General features: G+C 47.7%; 1 protein-coding gene across 1 annotated transcript in view; it reads right to left on the reverse strand.

Annotated features, from left to right (window-relative positions):
* Positions 1-20,191, reverse strand: part of ADCY6 (adenylate cyclase 6) — a 299,518-nt gene extending 279,327 nt beyond the window's left edge. The window contains exon 1 of the mRNA XM_069758332.1: positions 19,968-20,191. The gene's annotated coding sequence lies outside the window, so the exon portion shown is untranslated. The remainder of the gene's footprint in view (positions 1-19,967) is intronic.
* Positions 20,192-25,679: the final 5,488 nt, after the last annotated feature.

Here is a 25,679-nt window from a genome sequence, read left to right on the forward strand (position 1 = left end):
TAGTGATTGATCCATTAACACTGGTGTGGGTGTTGATGAGGACAGGGCTGGCGATCAATCAGTCATGATTAAGTAAGAATGACATCACTGGACACTTTAAAAGGAGGCTGGTGCTTGGTATCATTGTTTCTCTTCAGTTAACCATGGTTATCTCTAAAGAAACACGTGCAGCCATCATTGCACTGCACAAAAATGGCCTAACAGGGAAGAGTATCGCAGCTACAAAGATTGCACCTCAGTCAACAATATATCGCATCATCAAGAACATCAAGGAGAGAGTTTCCATTGTTGTCCAAAAGGCTCCAGGGCGCCCAAGAAAGACCATCAAGCGCAAGGACCGTATCTTAAAACTGTTTCAGCTGCAGGATCGGACTACCAGCAGTGCCGAGCTTACTCAGGAATGGCAGCAGGCTGGTGTGAGTGCTTCTGCATGCACTGTGAGGCGGAGACTCTTTGAGCAAGGCCTGGTTTCAAGGAGGGCAGCAAAGAAGCCACTTCTCTCCAGAAAAAACATCAGGGACAGACTGATATTCTGCAAAAGGCACAGGGAGTGGACTGCTGAGGACTGGGGCAAAGTCATTTTCTCTGATGAATCCCCTTTTCAATTGTCTGGGACATCTGGAAAACAGCTTATTCGGAGAAGAAGAGGTGAGCGCTACCACCAGTCTTGTCTCATGCCAACTGTAAAGCATCCTGAAACCATTCATGTGTGGGGTTGCTTCTCAGCCAAGGGAATCGGCTCACTCACAGTCTTGCCTAAAAACACAGCCATGAATAAAGAATGGTACCAGAATGTCCTCCAAGAGCAACTTCTCCCAACCGTCCAAGAGCAGTTTGGCGCCCAACAATGCCTTTTCCAGCATGATGGAGCATCTTGCCATAAAGCAAAGGTGATAACTAAATGGCTCATGGAACAAAACAGAGATTTTGGGTCCATGGCCTGGAAACTCCCCAGATCTTAATCCCATTGAGAACTTGTGGTCAATCATCAAGAGACGGGTGGACAAACAAAAAACAACAAATTCTGGCAAAATGCAAGCATTGATTATGCAAGAATGGACTGCTATCAGTCAGGATTTGGTCCAGAAGTTGATTGAGAGCATGCCAGGGAGAATTGCAGAGGTCTTGAAGAAGAAGGGTCAACACTGCAAATATTTACTTGCTGCATTAACTCATTCTAACTGTCAATATAACCTATTGGTACTCATAATATGATTGCAATTATATTTCTGTATGTGATATAAACATCAGACAAACACTAATAAAAACCAGAGGGCAGCAGATCATGTGAAACTATAATTTTGGTGTCATTCTCAAAACTTTTGGCCATGACTGTAGATAAGCCTCCGATGTATCCTGAAAGATGAGAAAAAGAGGTTAGATTATACTCACACAGGGGCGGTCCCGCTGCGGTCCGGGTCCGATGGGCGTCACGGTCTGGTCCGGGGCCTCCCATCTTCTTACGATGATGTCATTTTCTTGTATTCACGCTGCGGCTCCGACACAGGCGTACTTTGTCTGCCCTGTTGAGGAAAGGTCAGAGAGGCCCAGCAACTGTGCACTGCAGTACTTTGCTCTGCCCTCAACACGGCAGACAAAGTACGCCGGAGCCGCAGTGTGAAGACAAGAAGAGATCATCGTAAGAAGATAGGAGGCACCGGACCAGACATCGGACCCGGACCGCAGCAGGACCGCCCCTGGGTGAGTATAATCTAACCTCTTTTTCTCATCTTTCAGGATACATCGGGGGCTTATCTAAAGCATTACAGAATGCTGTAGATAAGCCCCTGATGCTGGTGGCCGTAGCTCATCTTCGATTTTTGGGGTGACAGGTTCCCTTTAATGAATCAGGGCCAGAATGTTAAATGTCACCAAGCAGAGATTTCTCTGATTAGCCACCAACGATCAGGTTTTCAGCAGCTACATTACAATGTAAGGCAACGTTCACATTTGCGTTGTGCGCTGCTGCGTCGGCGACGCAACGCACAACGCAAACAAGAACGCATGCAAAGCGCATAGTTTTGCGACGCATGCGTCCTTTTATTGCCGGATTTTGGACACAAAAAAAAAATGCATCTTGCTGCGTCCTCTGCGCTTTAACGCTTGCGGCAAAAAAGACGCATGCATCGCAAAACGCATGCAAACGCATGTCCATGCTCCCCCATGTTAAATATAGGGGCGCATAGTGCATGCATCGCCGCGGCTGCGCCCGACGCAGCCCGGCAGAACGTTAATGTGAACGTAGCCTAAGAGCACACGTACTCACTCTATAGCTCCAACAAACCCACAAGTGGAATTCCCCTTGTTGGCCTTACACTACAGTTGGGGGGGGTCAAAAGATTTCAGATAGATAAAATGTAGTTTTCAAAATTTTGTTGCTTTACAGTTTTTAGATATTTTAAGTTAGATGTTTCTAAATCCCAGATAATTGGTTGTCAGGAGATGTTGATGTGCAAGTCCAATTTTGGAAAGCCGACTGCCTTGTTACTTGGAAGTGAAGTCGCAGCCAGACAAGTCTTGCAATGGTTCTCCAATAGAAAATACACAGAAGCGCATACCAGAAGGTGGCCGAGATGGCTGCCACATTTATAATCTGCTGAACCATCATTCGGCTAGCAGCCATTTAATGCGTATTGCAGGCCTTACAAGAAGCAATGCCCTTTCCTGTAAATCCCTTCTGATGCCCAAAATTATTACTACATGCATTTTCTTGAAGGTAACAATGGTTAAACAGCAGAAGATAATGATTTCAAGCATTAGCCCTCTTTTTAGAGCAACCAGTCTGCCTTTAGAATTCAATCAGCACAACAGAGTGATAGTAGATGCCTTTGTCACCGAAATTATGTAAACAGATAATAATAATAATCTTTATTTTTATATAGCGCTAACATATTCCGCAGCGCTTTACAGTTTTACACACATTATCATCACTGTCCCCGTTGGGGCTCACAATCTAAATTCCCTATCAGTATGTCTTTGGAATGTGGGAGGAAACCGGAGTACCCGGAGGAAACCCACGCAAACACGGAGAGAACATACAAACTCTTTGCAGATGTTGTCCTTAGTGGGGCTTGAACCCAGATCAGATCATTTTGTGGCAAGGCTGAAATTAAGTGGAAATGTTTTTTTTGTGATAAATTAATTTTTCATGGGAAGAAATGAGTTAGCAATGTATCTGAACACTCTTATTGCCATCTTTAAAAAAAAATTAGGTGTAAATTTAGTAAAAACTAAATTAGTGTCAGTCTCTGTACTTTTGGCCTGTACACATTCTCTTTCTGCATCCACGATTATGTTCCAGGTATAGAAATAAATTCTCTGTAGCGTGAGAACTGCATTATTGCAGCACAAAAATAGTCAAAATCTTAATTTTATTGCATATTCTCAACAGCCTCAAAAATGGCCATGAATTGAAGTTCTGTTAGCTAATCTTAGAAGTATACATCTGTAGGCAATACTTTGACAGCATGGCCTAGAAACATGTTTAGAAAAATCCTCTGACATTTGGCTTCCAATTAGAAGACGACCGAATCTGACGTACGGGCGCTACATCCACAATTAATTCAGTTTGTCACGCAGCTGAGGCTTGCACAAATTCCCGAAAAAGACCTTTGCCTCCATCTAATAATTGTAGATACCCTTGACTTTATAATATCCTCATGTGTAATCTGCCAAACATGGACATTAGGCCGAAATTATTCTCCTGCTATGGCCTCATAGTTACACAAAGTTACACATGTATAGAAAACAAATAAAATATTATGCTTTAGAGAAAACCAAGGATACAATCAGCGAGAGGAAGATGACAAACAGTCATAAAGAGAAAGAAATGAAATATTTCCAGAGCGGATACCAGAGTATAATTCATCACTGGGCAGGCGATGTTACACACAGAAGTAATACATCAGTATGCACACAGGAAATAGTCAATAAACTATATTTCAGGATCCAAAAAGGGGAAGGATGCGGATGTCAGGGGACAACCGACAAAAGATAAATGTGAGAAAAGCTGGAGTGCACATTAGTTCCCAGTACTGGATCAAGAAAAGAAAAATTCCCTGTAGACACCATGTAGGAAAAGTGGCAAACGATCAAAGTGTCAGATCTAGTTGTCATTGCCAATTATATGATAAAACCCACGTCCGATTGCTGCATATTCCATAAACGTCCTGTGCCTTGGAGGGACAGTTTTACAAAGCAGTGCTAGGTCAGGATCACGTGTTTATTTTGATGGCCAAAATGAAGTTCGTTTGTCGTATACACAAATGTCGCTTTGGCATTTAAACAGTTGCTATGGCAACCTGTATATCAAGACGACATGATCTGCGACTCCCTGTATTCCCCATTGCACAGATCACCATTCATATAACACCCAGTATCTATTAGATCACTCTTTGGGCACAGTCACATGACCAGGTGCTCGGTCCAAGTGCTGGTCGTAGAAAAAAAAAAAAAAAAAAATGGACAACACTTGGAGAAATGTTATTCAATGGGACTGTTCTCATGAGTTATTTTTCCACGGACAAAATATGTGAGAATGAAAAAAATACAAAATAAAATCGCCACACTAGTTCCTACCGTGTGTTGGGTAAAACACGGTTACTCAAATCTATGGGTGTGCTACAAAAAGAAAGAAAAATTCCTATGTTCGAGTTTTCTAGATAAGTTTCAGACTTTTCTACTCTCGTGGGAACCTCCTCTTAAGTTGTCCATACACATCAGAAATAATGCACCGTACAGGGGTTACCCGTGAAGCTCAAAATGTACAACAGGTTGGGGGAGGGGAAATATCTTCATTTGGAGAATTTCAACATTCCTGATCATTTTTTTTCTGCCGGAAACTAAGCCAAAAGGCAGATGCTCGGTTTCCTCTCCTCTGTTGGATATCCATGCAAGCTCAGTCAAGTAGGTTGGGAACATATTCACTGGAATGACAGCAATATCAGGGGAATGTTCCCACTGGAGCTCCTATTATTAGAGAGCAGCGCATTGTGAGATCCCAGGTGACAGCTACACCGTGACACTTGACATACAGATTGGCTGAATGCTTTGTGTGTTTGGCGGCCTCTTCAATCACATCTTTGCTATAACTCACCAGATAATAATAATAATCTTTTTTTTTATATAGAGCTAACATATTCCGCAGCGCTTTACATTTTTGCACACATTATCAGATAAGATGAACATCGGTCGGTCGACCTGCTAACATGTATGAGAGCATCAGGACTCTGCCCAAAAAAGCAGATGCTCTTAGAAAGGAGAACTGGGCATGTTGGCTTTCAATATGCCCAACACTTTATGCTCACAGTACATAGCTAACCATCAGGGCTGTCTGGCAGCAGCTCATTCCTTTTTTTTTTTTTATCATGGAGAACACATGCATGCTCAGTCAAGCATAGAGTGCATGTCAGAAGGAAAGGAGTTAGCCAAACCAGTGGTGTCAGGTGTGGGGCCACCTTTCTGAGCATGGCCATCCGTCTGAGGCTCATCTCACCACCACACTGCAGAAAAACGTGAACATTTGGCCGAGCTGTGACTTTCTTCTATATTCAGATGTGGGAGAGACTCGCGTAACTGCATGTTTTTTCTGCTGCTCTGGCTCTGTGGCCATATTATAGAGCTTGTAGGGAACAAAATATCTGTCCATATGGAAACACACAACAGGGGAGAGACAATGGCACCTATAAATCACAGTTACTCCTTTGGTGTACATTGCGGCAGTTAAGTATTGAGCTTTTAGGGTATGTACCCACAGTCAGTAAACGCAGCGGGTTGGACAATGCGTAACACGGCAGCGGCCAGATGTTACAGCATATTGGATGGGATTTCAAGAAATCCCATATTCACACCGACGCCCGTGAATCACCTGCAGACACGGACATGCGGCGCATCTTTCCAGACTGTAGCATGTCAACTTATCGTGCGGAGACGTGAGCCTCCACAAGATAAATCTCACCCGAACAATGTATAGGACGCAGTGATTCTGCACGGTTGAAATGATCACATGCAGAATTCACCTGCGTTCAAAATTCGGCAGCACCCTGCACGGAGCAGACATAAGCGGTGTCCAAAATGCTGCAGATTCCTGACCATGGGCACATATCCTCAAGCAGTTTAAATGGAATTTGGCATCAGGTTTTGCCAACTAATCTGAGCAACAATGTAGAGACAGAGCCCAATTCCAGTTATGTGTTACTTATGGAGATGCTGGTTGTAGTTTTTGTTTTGTTTTTTTTTTTGTTTTTTTAATGAATTAGTTTTATCAGCAGAAGAATAAACCTGCTGCCATGTAGTCCACCATATTCATGAGCTCTGTATGACACTGCCCCCAACATGGACTAGCAACTTCTGCCTATGCACAGTGTACACAAAAAGCTGCAAATCAGTGGTGTGGGCAGGTAACAGAGCTCAGCATTCAGAAAACTGGTAGATGTGCAGCAAATAAAACAGTTTTTTAATTAAAACTGAAGCAACTAGCAAGGTAAGTGATACATCACTAGAATCAGGGTTTATTCACCACACAAAAAAGGAACTCGAACATGCATTAGTAGGAAGACACAAATAGACTAGCCATGGCTCAAGTGGTTGTCTACCCAGACAAATTCACAGTCTGTAGTAGTCACATGCCCCGGCATAGTGACGTTCTTGTTACGACAAGACGTTAAGACTGGTGGTGGTCCGGTCAAGTTTAGTATGGAAGCAAAGGAGCATTGATAAGGGGGAATATAGCGGCTTTTTTTATTCTAAAGGTACCGTCACACTAGACGATATCGCTAGCGATCCGTGACGTTGCAGCGTCCTGGCTAGCGATATCGTCCAGTGTGACAGGCAGCAGCGATCAGGATCCTGCTGTGATATCGCTGGTCGGGGAAGAAAGTCCAGAACTTTGTTTCGTCGCTGGCTCTCCCGCTGACATCGCTGAATCGGCGTGTGTGACGCCGATTCAGCGATGTCTTCGCTGGTAACCAGGGTAAACATCGGGTTACTAAGCGCAGGGCCGCGCTTAGTAACCCGATGTTTACCCTGGTTACCATCGTTAAAGTAAAAAAAACAAACGCTTCATACTTACCTACCGCTGTCTGTCCCTGGCGCTGTGCTTCTCTGCACTCACTGTGAGCACAGCGGCTGGAAAGCAGAGCGGTGACGTCACCGCTCTGCTTTCCGGCCGCTGTGCTCACAGCCAGTACAGGAGGAATGCGAGAAGCAGAGCGCCGGGGACAGACAGCGGTAGGTAAGTATGTAGTGTTTGTTTTTTTTTACTTTTACGCTGGTAACCAGGGTAAACATCGGGTTACTAAGCGCGGCCCTGCGCTTAGTAACCCGATGTTTACCCTGGTTACCGGCATCGTTGGTCGCTGGAGAGCGGTCTGTGTGACAGCTCTCCAGCGACCAAACAGCGACTCTGCAGCGATCCGGATCGTTGTCGGTATCGCTGCAGCGTCGCTTAATGTGAAGGGGCCTTAACGCAGGTGCATGTCCACCAGAAGACATCATGAATGGCACAAGCTACAAACAGAAGACCCTATCAGAAACATGATTTATTTCTCTATAAACTTATCACGCCACCCAGTCATCTATACCCTTCTCAATCACATCACAGAATAATCAACAGCCACAAAAACCAAGAAATGGAAGGATCAGACGGAAAAGAGAACGACTGTAGTTTATATAGCGAGCACAATGATCACAGCAGGACTGGCTGATCATAAGACACTAAACACCAGACCATGTCTGGACACATGCCTGGACATCTCGTCTCCGGGAACACAACAGAACAAAGTGTGTTGTGGAGATTAGCTCCTAACAAGCTGAGGTCAAAGAGTCATTCACGCACCATGAATTCTAAAAACGTCTGCTCACGTTCGTCCTATATATTGGTCTATAACCAGTGTTCACTATTCAAAATGGAGGACAGAAGACGTGAAATCTTGGAAGTAACCAACACAACGCTGAAAAACATGTTAAAAGAAGAGTGCGCGGAACAGGTGACCAAACACTCAGACCGCTGAATGCCAAAATAGCGGACTATGGTGGAAACTTCATGGCACCAGATGGAAAGACAGAATGCTTTAACAAATGAAATACTGTGAAGGGGAACAGATTCTTGAGCATAAGTTCAGTTGCACACCTTCCATAGAGGAAAGGTAATTCGGGACATGAACATTTCCATTTTACTTTCTTAGTCCTGACTCCGTAGAGTCTCTCCTAATGGACCCACTTCATAGCACGACAATTACACGCAAACCGATAAGTTCGACAAGAATCGAGCAAAGGCAAAAAGTAAAAATAAAGACGTATAGTAATTGCTACCATTCCCTTAAAACTAATCATTTTAACAAAACTTTATTCATGTGTCCGTGTCCTTTTTGCATCTGACAAAAAATAAAAAAAGACCACATTTCATCCATGTAACAGTCCATTTTTCATGCATGTCTTTTTTACCATATATGTCCATTCTCCAAAGACAATAATAAATGGTGGCCACAATTCAAGCTCTGGAACTACACAAAGTTCAGTTTAGTGGAAGTACAGGGAAGGGGAATATTTGTGTGCTAAATCCGTAATACAACCGCTCTATAGTGTCAATACTAAATCTTAACCTGGCCTTAAACACAGCCTTCGGCCACTAAGGTTATGTTCACACGCTGCGTTTTTGCTGCATTTTTTTTTTGATGCAACTCCTTTAAGGTTTTTGCACAAAAAAAATGCAGCAAAACCAGATACGTGCGTTTTTGCTGCATGTTTGCACTTACCCATTACTCTCTATGGATGAAAAAACGCTGTAAGAAGTGACATGATGCAATTTGCAAAAACATAGCAATTTTCCAAATCAGTCTGGAAAAAAAAAAACAATGTGTGCATGAGATTTCTGAAATCTCAGACTTTGCTGGTATTGTAAAATGCAGCCTAAAATTTGCATTATAAGAAGCAGCAAAAAATGCAACGTGTGAACATAGACATGTTGGGGGCAGAGTTAGGCTATCACAGTAATGAAATATTAAATGTACATTGAGAAACCGCAGTTAATGAGAGGGGAGCTTACTTTACCCAGTGTCAGTCTCCTGTACCCTATGAAAATGACACTTGGCAAATAATAGCCGGAATGTGTTCTCATGGCATAAAAGCTTCATTCAAATAAAATAATCCCATCTCAACATGGCCAGCTAATCATGGTATACATTTCAGTTAATCCCCAGGAATTTATGGTTTACCACCCAATCTTGTAGAACAAGTGGAATGACCATACTGAGTGCCAGGTCTGGGAAGTTGTAGTGACCGTGATGTGCACGGTGTGCTAGTAGAGGAGTGCCAGGGAGGCCCAGGAAGCTGCTAAGAAAAAGCACACATTAGCCCAACATTTCTGCAAGGGGTTACCCTTAGGCCGGGTTCACATTTGCGTATACCTGCGTACCGATCTGCATGCATCTTACGTACATACATTTAATATTGTGTACACAGGGACATGCATTGGCATGCGTCGTTTTGCAGTGTGTGCGGCGAATGCTGCATTTTTAGGCGTTAATTCAGGGCAGACATACGCATGCGGATGAGTGCGTCAAAACAACGCATTACTGTCTATGTCTCTCTATCATCCATAGCATGTCAGTCTTCCTGGGCATCACTTGCAGTAGGCACCTAACTGCAGCCAATATGATCACTAAATCAATGTCAGTTTCCCTGAGGAGAACTTACCCACATTAAAGGGCCAGTGCAGTTCAATGCTCCCTGGGGACCGCCCCGACACACGTTTCGCGTTTGCCGTCTCTAACCCTAACAGGTAATCCCATGTGATAGACCCAGTATATATTTGTCACAAACGATTTCTCTTGTGATAACCCCATTTTTTTGATCATCCCCTGGGTGACTTGAAATTTCCTTCTTTGTGTACACCTCTTATTTTTTGTTTCAACTTGATTAAAGGGAACCTGTCACCCACAAAATCGAAGGTGAGATAAGCCCACCAGCATCAGAGGCTTATCTACAGCATTCTGTAATGCTGTAGATAAGCCCCCGATGTAACCTGAAAGATGAGAAAAAGAGGTTAGATTATACTCACCCAGGGGCGGTCCTGGTACGGATCAGGTCCGATGGGCGTCGAGATCCGGCCCGGGGCCTCCCATCGTCTTACGATGACGTCCTCTTCTTGTAGTCATGCTGCGGCTCCGGCGCAGGCATACTTTGTCTGTCCTGTTGAGGGCAGAGCAAAGTACTGCAGTGCGCAAGTGCTGGGCCTCCCTGACCTTCCCCGGCGCCTGCGCACTGCAGTACTTTGCAATGGGAAGATGCGACGCTGCGTTCCCAGTAATGCCTTGCGGCAATAACCCATGATGTTGTAGCGGTCTCGCAAGACCGCTACGTCATCTGGGGTCATTGCCGCAATGCATTCTTGAGAACGGAGTGTCTCGAGGAACGGGAATTGCTGCTGTTGGCGCCGGAAGGTGAGATTATAATGATTTTTTTTATCATTATCTTTTAACATTATATGTTTTTACTATTGATGCTGCATAGGCAGCATCAATAGTAAAAAGTTGGTCACACTTAATGTCGATTTATATGTAAGCAGTCATCTTGACAGCCATAGGCACAAATCTATAACACAATCTATAAGGCTATGTGCACACGTTGCGAATTTTTTGTGCGGATTCTGCATCTCTTGGCAGAAAACGCAGGTGTGGATTTGATGCGTTTTTTATGCGGATTTTGTGTGGATTTTATGCGTTTTTACCCCTGCGGATTACTATAATGGAATGGGTACAAAAACGCTGCAGATCCGCACAAAAGAAGTGACATGCTCCTTTTAATCCGCAGCTTTTCTGTGTGGAATTTTCCGCACCATTAGCACAGCATTTTTTTTCCCATTGATTTACTTTGTACTGTAAATCACTTGCGGATCTGCAGCATTTCTGCACAGTAAAAAACGCTGCGGATCCGCAGTAAATCCGCAACGTGTGCGCATACCCTTAGAATGGCTCAGGGAACTAGTCCATTCATTCCTCCTGTGCCACAGTTTAAATAAAAGGCGACTCCTTAAAACAAGTAAGAAAGGTTCGTCTTTACATCTGGAACTCCTGTGCCAATGCTTTAAGAAATGCAAGCCTAGGCGCACGTGGTGAACATACAGTTTTCGCCTCACTGGGGAAGATCTGAATATCTCACCCACATTCAACTCAAGGGCTGATGGCATATATTGATTCACGCTGCCAGCGATATCGCTTCAGTGCCTGAGAGGTAGTAACAAAGTTGTCAGTCCAGGAAAAGTATACACAAGGGCAAACAAACAGTACAGTCACTCTTATTTTTTTTATAGATTTGTATCAGGATGGGGCAGGAATTGGTTCCAGCAACAAAAAAAAAAAATACTAAATGGTACAAACAACTTTATATTTTTATCATAACACAATCCATGCAGCCCAAATGCCAGATTCAGCTCCAAGGTTATTTGATGAACGTTCCTGGGAGCACGCAGATTAAAATCATTTCTGCAGATCCGCACATTGATTTCAGTACAATTATAGGAAAATGAACATGATAGCTGCCATTTTTAACTTTGCTAATTTCATAAGATACAACGTGTAATAACATTTCATTTGTAACCCTGGAAGCAAATTCTCAACAGCAAAACAACAAATGTATCTTCTGTTATAGACCAGCAGGAACAATCCTGCACAGTGCTGAGACAATCACTCAGCATTTCTATGAAGCACCCGCCAATCACGATCTGTAACATAGCCATCCACCATGTCGGCTCACATTAGACAGCCACCTCCAATGTGCACTGCAGGGTTTACAGATACAGATGCCTTCACAGCTGGTTACTTGGAGTCTAACTGCAGGCAACAACATAGGAATCAGCATAGGAAATAATACAACTGTCATCTGCATCACACAATGAAAACCTAATACCGGAGCAGCACGGTCATCATCTGCCCAGGTGTGTACACTGGAAATACCCGACCTTCCACTACCGGCGACCCCAGTTATTCTCACCATTATGTGTACAGACAACGTGGTCACCAATACATGAAAAGACAGAACACAAAGAACAAGAAAAAAATGGATCTAAGAAGTAAATAGTGGAAAGGAGCTGAGCTGTTGTAGGATGTTACGGTAAATGATTGGGCTTTTTTTCTTTCACACTACATGTTATCAGTTAAGGAAACTACAAGCATACTAGGACAATATTCCTGAAATACTGGGGCTAGTTGAAAATCAATAAAATGACAACTATGTATTACATTCATTTATATATGTTTAACTCAAAGGCAATCTGTCATCAGGTTTTTGCCACCTAATCTGAGAGCAGCATGATGTAGAGAGAGAGACCCTGATTCCAGCGATGTGTCACTTATTGGGCCCGATTACTGTAGCTTTGATAATCTCCTGCTGATAAAACTGATTTTATCACAAGAGGACTAGTAAACCTACTGCCAGGTAGTTCTCTATATTCGTGAGCTCTATAAAACCCTCCACACACCTTTGATTGGCAGCTTTTTATGTCTCCAGTGTACCCAGAAAGCTGTCAGTGTGGGCAGGGTTATACAGGACTCAGAGAACTGCTAGATCTCCGGCAGATATAACCATCATTGTATCAAAAAGACAGCAAGCAGCTCTATAAGGCCATGTTCACACAGTGCTTTAGCATACGTTCAGTGCCTCAGTCGGGCCTTATTTCTGAAGCCCTGCCAAATGGGATTTGTGCGTATGCGATGATGGGGCAGACTGAGTCACAGTGTGCACTGTCGGACATCATTTTCAGCCATAAATGCCTAGTTGAAGTGGGCTGCAAAATGCAGTCGGCCATGTCTTGATTCCAGCCTCAAATAGGCATATACGACTGAAAATAATGTCCAGAAAAATAGGCAACTCAGTCTGCATCATTATAGTCAATTGCCACATCAGTACCCATCTCATTTTGTGGGGCTTCAGACATAAGCCCCAATGGAGCCTCTGAACTTATGCTAAAACGCTAATGAATATCACTGGAGTCCGTATAACTGCCCTACTTCATGCGGCTCTCAAATGGGGTGGCAAAAAACTGGCGACAGATTTCTTTTAAAAGTGTTATTCCCATCATCCTAACTGGGTTTCATTATGTAGACAATGGAAAAATAAAATGTACAATTTGCTGTTAAAATTTCTCTCCGCTCCCCCAACAGATCATTTTTATTTTATGATTTACTGCTCAATGCCAAGGGACCTGGCCATCACTGGAGCCTAGGAACAGTGAATGAACATGTACAGTGTTATAAGCTCTTTATTATAGAGCTTGTTAGCAGGGCAATGAAACCGGTCAGAATCACTGGCAAGCACTGTAGCTCTGGACCCAGCCACCTCTCCAGTCCGACTGGGGTCCCAGTGCTGCAGAAGGAAAAGTCGGAGCACGACGCGCGGACAGGCCCGTCGGAGCACGACGCGCGGACAGGCCCGTCGGAGCACGACGCGCGGACAGGCCCGTCGGAGCACGACGCGCGGACAGGCCCGTCGGAGCACGACGCGCGGACAGGCCCGTCGGAGCACGACGCGCGGACAGGCCCGTCGGAGCACGACGCGCGGACAGGCCCGTCGGAGCACGACGCGCGGACAGGCCCGTCGGAGCACGACGCGCGGACAGGCCCGTCGGAGCACGACGCGCGGACAGGCCCGTCGGAGCACGACGCGCGGACAGGCCCGTCGGAGCACGACGCGCGGACAGGCCCGTCGGAGCACGACGCGCGGACAGGCCCGTCGGAGCACGACGCGCGGACAGGCCCGTCGGAGCACGACGCGCGGACAGGCCCGTCGGAGCACGACGCGCGGACAGGCCCGTCGGAGCACGACGCGCGGACAGGCCCGTCGGAGCACGACGCGCGGACAGGCCCGTCGGAGCACGACGCGCGGACAGGCCCGTCGGAGCACGACGCGCGGACAGGCCCGTCGGAGCACGACGCGCGGACAGGCCCGTCGGAGCACGACGCGCGGACAGGCCCGTCGGAGCACGACGCGCGGACAGGCCCGTCGGAGCACGACGCGCGGACAGGCCCGTCGGAGCACGACGCGCGGACAGGCCCGTCGGAGCACGACGCGCGGACAGGCCCGTCGGAGCACGACGCGCGGACAGGCCCGTCGGAGCACGACGCGCGGACAGGCCCGTCGGAGCACGACGCGCGGACAGGCCCGTCGGAGCACGACGCGCGGACAGGCCCGTCGGAGCACGACGCGCGGACAGGCCCGTCGGAGCACGACGCGCGGACAGGCCCGTCGGAGCACGACGCGCGGACAGGCCCGTCGGAGCACGACGCGCGGACAGGCCCGTCGGAGCACGACGCGCGGACAGGCCCGTCGGAGCACGACGCGCGGACAGGCCCGTCGGAGCACGACGCGCGGACAGGCCCGTCGGAGCACGACGCGCGGACAGGCCCGTCGGAGCACGACGCGCGGACAGGCCCGTCGGAGCACGACGCGCGGACAGGCCCGTCGGAGCACGACGCGCGGACAGGCCCGTCGGAGCACGACGCGCGGACAGGCCCGTCGGAGCACGACGCGCGGACAGGCCCGTCGGAGCACGACGCGCGGACAGGCCCGTCGGAGCACGACGCGCGGACAGGCCCGTCGGAGCACGACGCGCGGACAGGCCCGTCGGAGCACGACGCGCGGACAGGCCCGTCGGAGCACGACGCGCGGACAGGCCCGTCGGAGCACGACGCGCGGACAGGCCCGTCGGAGCACGACGCGCGGACAGGCCCGTCGGAGCACGACGCGCGGACAGGCCCGTCGGAGCACGACGCGCGGACAGGCCCGTCGGAGCACGACGCGCGGACAGGCCCGTCGGAGCACGACGCGCGGACAGGCCCGTCGGAGCACGACGCGCGGACAGGCCCGTCGGAGCACGACGCGCGGACAGGCCCGTCGGAGCACGACGCGCGGACAGGCCCGTCGGAGCACGACGCGCGGACAGGCCCGTCGGAGCACGACGCGCGGACAGGCCCGTCGGAGCACGACGCGCGGACAGGCCCGTCGGAGCACGACGCGCGGACAGGCCCGTCGGAGCACGACGCGCGGACAGGCCCGTCGGAGCACGACGCGCGGACAGGCCCGTCGGAGCACGACGCGCGGACAGGCCCGTCGGAGCACGACGCGCGGACAGGCCCGTCGGAGCACGACGCGCGGACAGGCCCGTCGGAGCACGACGCGCGGACAGGCCCGTCGGAGCACGACGCGCGGACAGGCCCGTCGGAGCACGACGCGCGGACAGGCCCGTCGGAGCACGACGCGCGGACAGGCCCGTCGGAGCACGACGCGCGGACAGGCCCGTCGGAGCACGACGCGCGGACAGGCCCGTCGGAGCACGACGCGCGGACAGGCCCGTCGGAGCACGACGCGCGGACAGGCCCGTCGGAGCACGACGCGCGGACAGGCCCGTCGGAGCACGACGCGCGGACAGGCCCGTCGGAGCACGACGCGCGGACAGGCCCGTCGGAGCACGACGCGCGGACAGGCCCGTCGGAGCACGACGCGCGGACAGGCCCGTCGGAGCACGACGCGCGGACAGGCCCGTCGGAGCACGACGCGCGGACAGGCCCGTCGGAGCACGACGCGCGGACAGGCCCGTCGGAGCACGACGCGCGGACAGGCCCGTCGGAGCACGATGATGCCGCAGGCCTGTACTATCACCCAATCAGGAATGCCCACCAAGTAATCAGGAAGTCGGGAGACTATACGATTTGCGACCTGCTGCTAATTATAGTTTTTTTCTCATGTAGGTGTGTTTCCCAGTCATGCTGAATATAAAATCACTTTATCAGTGCAACTTAATTTCTGGAGTGATTATCCTTTCTAGATCTCATTAAGTTTTCCACCATCTGAAATCTAAGTGATCTTACTGTTACGTGTTACGGAACCACTCAGCACCCAGAATATGTTGTGCAGTTATATGTATGTATAATAGGTTCCATGTGAGATGCATGTCCCTAATGCATCAGCCCACAGGCTGCGCCCCTGGGCAGAGGGGACATGATATTCCCCTTTTGTCCGCCCCCCACCTTTGTAATTCCCACAGTAAATATCGGCAGGCTCCGGCCACCTGCGGCTGTTGTAATGTATGTCTGGCCTGCCGCTTTTCTATTGGCATGCCCTCTGTATCTGTGTGATATATTCTGTGTCCTGTGAGTAAAGTTTTGTCAGACTGGAAATACGTGGAGAAGCAGTGATCTTTTATATGCGCCCATGTAACCAAGCAATTCCAGCCAGCGTCCTTCATTCAGACTCCAGCCAAAGCAGAGTGGACCTCCAGAAACAAGGGGTGGTACTGAAAGAGGTACCCCAGCTTGGTAGACCCCGTTACACTACCCTTCTCAGATGCTCTATCCCCTTCACCACACTCTGATGTACCATGTGCATTTTCATCCCCTTTCTGCTGCCATCGATAAGGACTTGTACAGACAACCATATGAGGTTATGTTTCCACGGTCAGGAAACATAGCAGATACCCCACTCTGTCCAAAGCGCTGCCCCCCTGTTGTACGCGCGGTTATTCTGCCTGGGTTCATTGAGCACATGCAGAATCACTGCATCCTATCCATAGAGTCCACAGAGCGTCTCCGCAAGATAGACCTGCTGCGGTCTAGAAAGACACGCCACATGTCCGGATACGCAGGGCCGCCGGATGCGGCCGTGCACACATAGTGGAGACTGGATTTCATAAGATCCCCTCCACTATGCTGTAACATCTGGTCGCTGAGGCTGTATGCAGAAGCAAATCCGCAGCAAATCCTCAAGGAATACGCCCAGTAGAAACATACCCTTGTGGGTCCGAGTGCAATCCGACAAAACATTTGATCACACTTGGACCAATGTTATTCTATGGGACAGTGCACAGGTCCGATTTCTGCCTCAGAGACAGCTGGTCCAAGAAAAAAAACAAAAAAATCACAGCATGCCCGAGCTGGATGTGTTTATCAGGTTACAATAGGCCATACAAGTCAATGAGCCTGTGGAAAACATTGGCATGCACTTGTATAACATCATAGTCCAGTCCGATTTTCATGGACTGACAGAACGGAGACTTTTTTCCCCCCCATCTTCTCCTTATCTGAGAAAATCGGATCATACTGTGCACCAACTCTGATCGGAGTTTGATCAGTGTGATTAGGTAATTGGCCCGATTATCTCAGATGAGAGAAAATACAGTGTTGTGACCCTAGCCTAACACTGAAGAAAGAGGAGAGCTCAGGTCATCTGTGTCGGAGTTTACAGACCAGCTAGCTAAAGACTTTCTAATGAGAAGCATTTTGAAAGCTGCTTAAAGCGAATCTGTCAGCCCAGAATTGCACTGTAAAATAAAATCCTTATGGGGGAATTTGTCCCCATAAAAATCATACCTTTAGTTGTGCTTCTGTGTCAAGAAAATCAACTTTACTCCAATATGCAAATTAGGGCACTCCGTGCATTCCGCCTTTTACATACTTCCACCTCCCCCTTTTTTGATTGACAGCACTTGCATTGTACGAGTAAGCGTCATCTGTAACAAAGTTGGTCGCATGCACACCAGTCCTGTACTCCCTTGCTACAACAGTAGAGCAATGTCAGGAGACAAAACTATGGGCGCACGCACTCACATGCAGACCCTCGATTACAGACTGTACTCGTTCAGGCAATGCAAGTGATGTCAATCAGAATCAGGGAGATAGAACTAAATGAAGACAAGGGGTGGAACGGTGAACTAGGCGCTAGACCACCCAAGGGGGCACTGAGCACCCGAATGTGACAGCGGTGGTGTTTGGCGCTTTACACTGTTTATATCACACCACTGCCAGAGGTTTTAACATCTGATTGATGGGGGAGGTACTACTTTTTTGGCTCAGAAATCGCAGCGTGTAGCAATTAAGGAATTAAGAATCTGCCAGCGATCCGCTGGACTGGGACTATTTTGATGAGATTTTTCAAGCAATTGAATGCGTCCGTGTGCAGTAGGGAGCATCGGCTCAAACCTATCCGCAGGTCTTCCTGTTAATAGCCATCCTTCCTGGCCAGCTAATCAAAAGAGGAGCCGAGGATGCCGGCAGGCAAGAGGCGGTAGGTAAGCCCACTCAACGCAGAGGCAACCAACCGCTGCTGTGGCCGAAGGAGACATGAGAATAAATGTGACACGACTCCAATGAACAGCAACTTGACTCTAGTAAGATACGTATACATCATTCATGATGGAGCCCTAACCTAAAATATACACCACTGTTCCAATGAGTTTTTGTTTGCGCCACTTTTTATCTATTATTTAAGCAGTAGCATTTTTGGGCAAAATGTAGCACGCAGTAGAACGTATTCTGATAAGGCGTTATTCCGAGCACACTCGGGTGCTAACCGAGTCTTCAGCATGATTGAAAAATGTTTTGGGTCCCCGCGGCTGCATGACGGCCACAACACACACAGGGATTACCCAACAGCCACAAGACATGCAGCCGCAGGGACTGGAACATCATTTCTGAGCACACTGAAAACACTGTACATGAGCATGCTCTGATCATCACTGGTTGAAAGCTTTGGAACTGGATTTTTTTTCAACATAGGCATCTTTACATTTCTCTATAGGACTTGAAAACCACCAATACATGCAAGATTCAAATGTAATAAATAAAAAAAAAAAATCCACCAAAATATAACAAACTATATAAAATAATATAAGTAATATAAGTATGTGAGGGAGATCTATACTATAAAAAGTTCATAACGTAAGTAACTAGCAGATATGGCTGGACCATCGAGAAGTAAAGAAGACTTGCACGTCCCAAAGATCACATGTATAACACACTGGGTTTTAAAAGGTGTCAACTTCTGTCATTGCGACCTACTATAGGAAAATGTGAACCCGTGGAAGATACCCAAAAATCTATTTAGCAAGAAGGTGTCATATTAAAATCATCATATTAAACAGTAATGAGATCTGGTGCAGATCATTTATCGGAGCCCATACTAATCACTAAGGAACCTTAAAAGACTGAAAGAGCCTCTCGCAAAACACAGGAGACAGTAATGGGCACAGGAGACAGTAATGGGCACAGGAGACAGTAATGGGCACAGGAGACAGTAATGGGCACAGGAGACAGTAATGGGCACAGGAGACAGTAATGGGCACAGGAGACAGTAATGGGCACAGGAGACAGTAATGGGCACAGGAGACAGTAATGGGCACAGGAGACAGTAATGGGCACAGGAGACAGTAATGGGCACAGGAGACAGTAATGGGCACAGGAGACAGTAATGGGCACAGGAGACAGTAATGGGCACAGGAGACAGTAATGGGCACAGGAGACAGTAATGGGCGCCTCCTCACTCCCAGTGACTTCAGGCCAATAATCAGTCAATATTGGGAGGAGGGGGGGGGTCTATCTGGTGGTAAAAGAAAATCAACACTACTATGCCCAGCATGCCACAACAGCTGTCAGTTGAGGATGGGAGCTGGAAAGTGACAGTGACATTTCATAGGATCCATGTGTCCTGCCACAAACAGGTGACAGAAGCTGAGATCTGAGGACCCCCGCATCTGTCTGGACATGGCAGGACGATGGAGACCCTCGGGGATGTCCTCCTCCCTGGCAGGCTGGGAAGTTCCCCCCATGACATCCGCAGATCCATGCCCAGCACGCAGAGGAGCAGGCAGGCCCATCCACCATGGCCGCCCGCAGCACAAGGTGGTCCACCGCGCTGCCATCACAGGGGCCCCGAGCACATTCCCGCACAGCCCGGCCCTGCTGCAGTGCTGGCTCCCACCCCGCACAAACCTCCGCAATCCTCTCCCCGACACCCCCGCAGTCCGCCCCCTCCATCCCGGGCAGCCCCCCTCATCCCGGAGGCAGGCGGGCGGGGGGAGGCGCGGACACCGGGGGCACCGGGCGTCACGTGGAGCAGAGGTGGCACTGCCGGGCTGCACACAGGTAGCACTGACAGGGCACGTCCGGCCTGCACGAGCGGAGGCTACAGGTGACACCACTGACCTGGGGCTTCCCTGTGGTGACTGAATGGTGCTGGTTGGGTGGCAGTCGCTCTCCTGCGGGGATTACTCCTCTGCAGCTGGCAGCGTGTCCTCCGTGCTCTCCGTGGATTTCTGTCAGCCCCGGTTCTCGTCTCTTCTCATGTCCGGGGAAACCGCCCTGTGCCCAGGTGTTACACTGCCAGCAACTTGGTATCACTATCCCCGGTATCCCCAGCCGACGTGCGCGCCCCCGCTCTGTACTCTCTCTATGTTCAGGGCCGCACATGCGCAGTGGAGGCTCCACACGTGGACGCGCAATCCTGAATTTGGCATCTTGTTATCTTCTTAAAGGGCCAAGGCCAGATTGCCTGTCTATGTCTGACCCTGTCTGGTGTCTATACATGTTCAGGCCCCTGATGTATCTGTACCTCATGTATATACTTGTTCAGTCCCCCCTGATGTACCTGTACCTCATGTATATACATGCTCAGTCCCCCTGATGTACCAGTACCTCATGTATACATATGTTCAGTCCCCCTGATGTATCTGTACCTCGTGTATATACATGTTCAGTCCCCCTGATGTACCTATACCTCGTATATATACATGTTCAGGCCCCTGATGGATCTGTACCTCATGTATATACTTGTTCAGTCCCCCTGATGAACCTGTACCTCGTGTATATGCATGTTCAGTCCCCCTGATGTACCTATACCTCGTGTATATACATGTTCAGGCCCCCTGATGTACCTGTACCTCGTGTATATACATGTTCAGTCCCCCTGATGTACCTGTACCTCGTGTATATACATGTTCAGGCCCCCTGATGTACCTGTACCTCGTGTATATACATGTTCAGTCCCCCTGATGTACCTGTACCTCGTGTATATACATGTTCAGGCCCCCTGATATACCTGCACCTCGTGTATATACATGTTCAGGCCCCCTGATGTACCTGTACCTCGTGTATATACATGTTCAGTCCCCCTGATGTACCTGCACCTCGTGTATATACATGTTCAGGCCCCCTGATGTACCTGTACCTCGTGTATATACATGTTCAGTCCCCCTGATGTACCTGTACCTCGTGTATATACATGTTCAGTCCCCCTGATGTACCTATACCTCGTGTATATACATGTTCAGGCCCCCTGATGTACCTGTACCTCGTGTATATACATGTTCAGTCCCCCTGATGTACCTGTACCTCGTGTATATACATGATCAGTCCCTCTGATGTACCTGCACCTCGTGTATATACATGTTCAGGCCCCCTGATGTATCTGTACCTCGTGTATATACATGTTCAGTCCCCCTGATGTACCTGTACCTCGTGTATATACATGTTCAGGCCCCCTGATGTACCTGCACCTCGTGTATATACATGTTCAGTCCCTCTGATGTACCTGCACCTCGTGTATATACATGTTCAGGCCCCCTGATGTACCTGTACCTCGTGTATATACATGTTCAGTCCCCCTGATGTACCTGTACCTCGTGTATATACATGTTCAGGCCCCCTGATGTACCTGCACCTCGTGTATATACATGTTCAGTCCCCCTGATGTACCTGTACCTCGTGTATATACATGTTCAGTCCCTCTGATGTACCTGCACCTCGTGTATATACATGTTCAGTTCCCCTGATGTATCTGTACCTTGTGTATGTATACAGCTCTGGCAAAAATTAAGAGAGCAATGCAAAATGTTCAGTTTGTCTGATATTTCTCTTTATAGGTATATTTTTGAATAAAATGTAAATTGTTCTTTTCTATAAACTACCGACAACAAGTCTCTCAAGCTCCAAGCAATAAATGTAGTATTTATTTTCTAGCAAAAAAAATGCACTGCTTGCAGACCTCAAATAATGCAAAAAATCAAGTTCATAATAATTTCTAAACAACAATACTAATGTTTTTACTCAGGAAGAGTTCAGAAATCAATATTTTGTGGAATAACCAGGATTTTTAACCCCTTCAAGACCCAGCCTGTTTTCACCTTTCTGACCCGGCCAATTTTTACAATTCTGACCACTGTCCGTTTATGAGGTTATAACTCTGGAACGCTTCAACGGATCCCAGTGATTCTGAGATTGTTTTCTCATGACATATTGTACTTTATGGTAGCAGTAACATTTCCTTGATATGACTTGCGTTTTTGTGTGAAAAAAATTGAAAATTGGCGAAAATTTTGAACATTTCGCAATTTTCCGACTTAATTTTTATGCCCTTAAATCATAGAGTTATATCACACAAAATAGTTAATAAATAACATTTCCTACATGTATACTTTACATCAGAACAATTTTGGAAACAAATTTTTTTTGTTGGGAAGTTATCAGGGTTAAAAGTTGCCCAGTGATTTCTCAATTTTTTAACAAATTTTACAAAACCATTTTTCTAGGGACTACATCACATTTGAAGTCACTTTGAGGAGTCTATATGATAGAGTGACTCCATTCTAAAAACTGCACCCCTCAAGGTGCACAAAACCACATTGAAGAAGTTTATTAACCCTTCAGATGCCTCACAGGAATTTTTGGAATGTTTAAAAAAACATTGAACATTTAACTTTTTTTCACAAAAAATTTACTTCAGATCCAATTTGTTTTATTTTACCAAGGGTAACAGGAGAAATTGGACCCCAAAAGTTGTTGTACAATTTGTCCTGAGTACGCTGATACCCCATATGTGGGGGTAAACCACTGTTTGGGCACATGGCAGAGCTCGGAAGGGAAGGAACGCCGTTTGACTTTTTCAATGCAAAATTGGCTGGAATTGAGATCGGACGCCATGTCGCGTTTGGAGAGCCCCTGATGTGCCTAAACCATGGAAACCCCCCACAAGTGACACCATTTTGGAAAGTAGACCCCTTAAGGAACGTATCTAGATGTGTGGTGGCACTTTGAACCCCCAAATGCTTCACAGAAGTTAATAATGTAGAGCCGTAAAAGTAAAAAATCAAATCTTTTTCACAAAAATGATTTTTACGCACCTAATTTTTTATTTTCCCAAGGGTAACAGGAGAAATTGGACCACAAAAGTTGTTGTACAATTTGTCCTGAGTGCACTGTTACCCGATATGGTGAGTAAACCACTGTTTGGGCGCATGGCAGAGCTCGGAAGGGAAGGAGCACCGTCTTGGAATCCAGACTTTGATGGAATGGTCTGCGGGCGTCACATTGCATTTGCAGAGCCCCTGATGTACCTAAACAGTAGAAACCCCCCACAAGTGACCACATTTTGGAAATTAGACCCCCCCAAGGAACTTATCTAGATGTGTTGGGAGAACTTTGAACCCACAAGTGTTTCAGTAAAATTTATAACGCAAAGCCGTGAAAATAAAACATTTTTTCCCACAAAAATGATTTTTAGCCCCCCAATTTTTTTTTTCTCAAGGGTAACAGGAGAAATTGGACTGCCAAATCTGTTGTCCAATTTGTCCTGAGTAAACCACCGTTTGGGAGCATGGAGCGGGGTAAACCACCGTTTGGGAGCATTTCAGAGCTCGGAATGAAAGGAGCACCAGTTTACTTTTTCAACGCAGAATTAGCTGGAATTGAGATCGGACGCCATGTCGCGTTTGCAGACCCCCTGATGTGCCTAAACAGTGTAAACCCCCAAATCTAACCCTAACCCCAACACACCCCTAACCCTAGTCCCAACCATAACCCTAACCACACTGCTAACCCGAATATTCCCATAACCCTAATCCCAACCTTAACCACAACACTAACCCCACACACCTATAACCCCAACACACCCCTAATCCTAATCCCAACCCTAACCATAACCCTAACCATATCCCTAGCCCTCACACACTCCTAACCAAATCCCAACCCTAATCCCAACCGTAAATGTAATCAAATTTGGGGGCGTTTATACTGTTCCGCATTTGGTAAAATTGATAAAGCAGTTTTATTCTTCTGGTAAGTACGATTACAGCAATACCTCATTTATATCATTTTTTTATGTTTTGGCACTTTTATACAATAAAAACTATTTTATAGAAAAAATAATTATTTTTGTATCGCTTTATTCTGAGAGCTATAACTTTTTTATTTTTTGCTGATGATGCTGTGTGATGGCTCGTTTTTTTGCAGGACAGGATGACATTTTCAGCGGTACCATGTTTATTTATATGTGTCTTTTTGATCGTGTGTTATTCCACGTTTTGTTCGGCGGTATGATGATAAAGCGTTGTTTTTTTGCCTTGTTTTTTTTTTAATGGTGTTCTCTAAAGGAGTTAACTAGTGGGACAGTTTTATAGGTCGGGTCGTTACAGACGCGGCGATACCAAATATGTGTACTTTTATTTTTTTTATTATTTACATAAATAAATGGTTTTATTGGTAAAATATTTATTTATTTATTTGGGGATTTTAAAAAATATTTTCTACACATCTGACTTTTTTTTAACTTTATTACATTGTCCCGGTTGGGACATCACTATATAAGGTCAGATCGCTGATCTGACACTTTGCATAGCACTGTGTCAGATCAGCGATCTGACAGGCAGTGTAGGAGGCTTGCCGGTGCCTGCTCTTAGCAGGCGTTCTCAAGCCACCTCCCTCCAGGACCCGGAAGGAGCCCCGTGGCCATCTTGGAGCTGGGGGTCTCCATGGAGACCACAGGAACAACGCAATGATCGCGTTGTTCCTGGTGGGAGAGCGCAGAGAGCCCCCGTCCCTGCGCGATTGTCCTCTCTGCCGCTGTCAGTACTGACAGCGGCATCAGAGGGGTTAAATGCCTGCAATCGGTGCTAGCACCGATCGTGGGCATTGGGCGGGGTGTCAGCTGTCACATACAGCTGACACCCGCACGCGATCACCGCGACGCTCAGCGTGAGGCCGTGGTGATCGTGCCGCCGTACTAGTACTGCGCTGGTCAGAAATGCACGTCCCGCAATGCAGTACTAGTACGGCGGAGGTCGGGAAGGGGTTAAACACAGCTTTCATACGTCTTGGCATGCTTTCCACCAGTCTTTCACACTGCTTTTGTGTGACCTTATGCCACTCCTGGTACAAAAATGTAAGCAGTTCTTCCTTGTTTGATGGCTTGTGACTATCCATCTTTCTCTTGATTACATTCCAGAGGTTTTCACTGGGGTTCAGGTCTGGAGATTGGGCTGCCCATGACGGGGATTTGATGTGGTGGTCCTTCATCGACACCTTGATTGACCTACCTGTGTGACATGGCGCATTGTCCTGCTGGGAAAAACCAGTCCTCAGAGTTGGGGAACATTGCCTGAGCAGAAGGACTTAACTGTTTTTCCAGGATAACCTTGTATGCAGCTTGATTCATACGTCCTTCGCAAATATTAATCTCCCAATTCCAGCCTTGCTGAAGCATCCCCAGATCATCACCGACCCTCCATCAAATTTCACAGTGGGTGCAAGTCATATGCGATCGGCTGCGCTCATGAGGGGAGCGCTGAAGATGGCGGCCGGGTGTCAGCTGACTATCGCAGCTAACATCCGGCACTATGTACCAGGAGCGGTCACAGACCGCCCCCGTCACATTAACCCCCGACACACTGCAATCAAACATGATCGCAATGTTCCGGCGGTATAGGGAAGCATCGCGCAGGGAGGGGGCTCCCTGCGGGCTTCCCTTTGACCCTCTGAGCAATGCGATGTGATCGCGTTGCTGCGAGGGTCTCTTACCTCCTCCCTGCAGCAGGCCCGGATCCAAAATGGCCGCGGTCCTGCAGGGAGGTGGCTTCACAGCGCCTG

This window comes from Ranitomeya imitator, chromosome 3, assembly GCF_032444005.1.
Source record: "Ranitomeya imitator isolate aRanImi1 chromosome 3, aRanImi1.pri, whole genome shotgun sequence".
Lineage (NCBI taxonomy): Eukaryota > Metazoa > Chordata > Amphibia > Anura > Dendrobatidae > Ranitomeya > Ranitomeya imitator.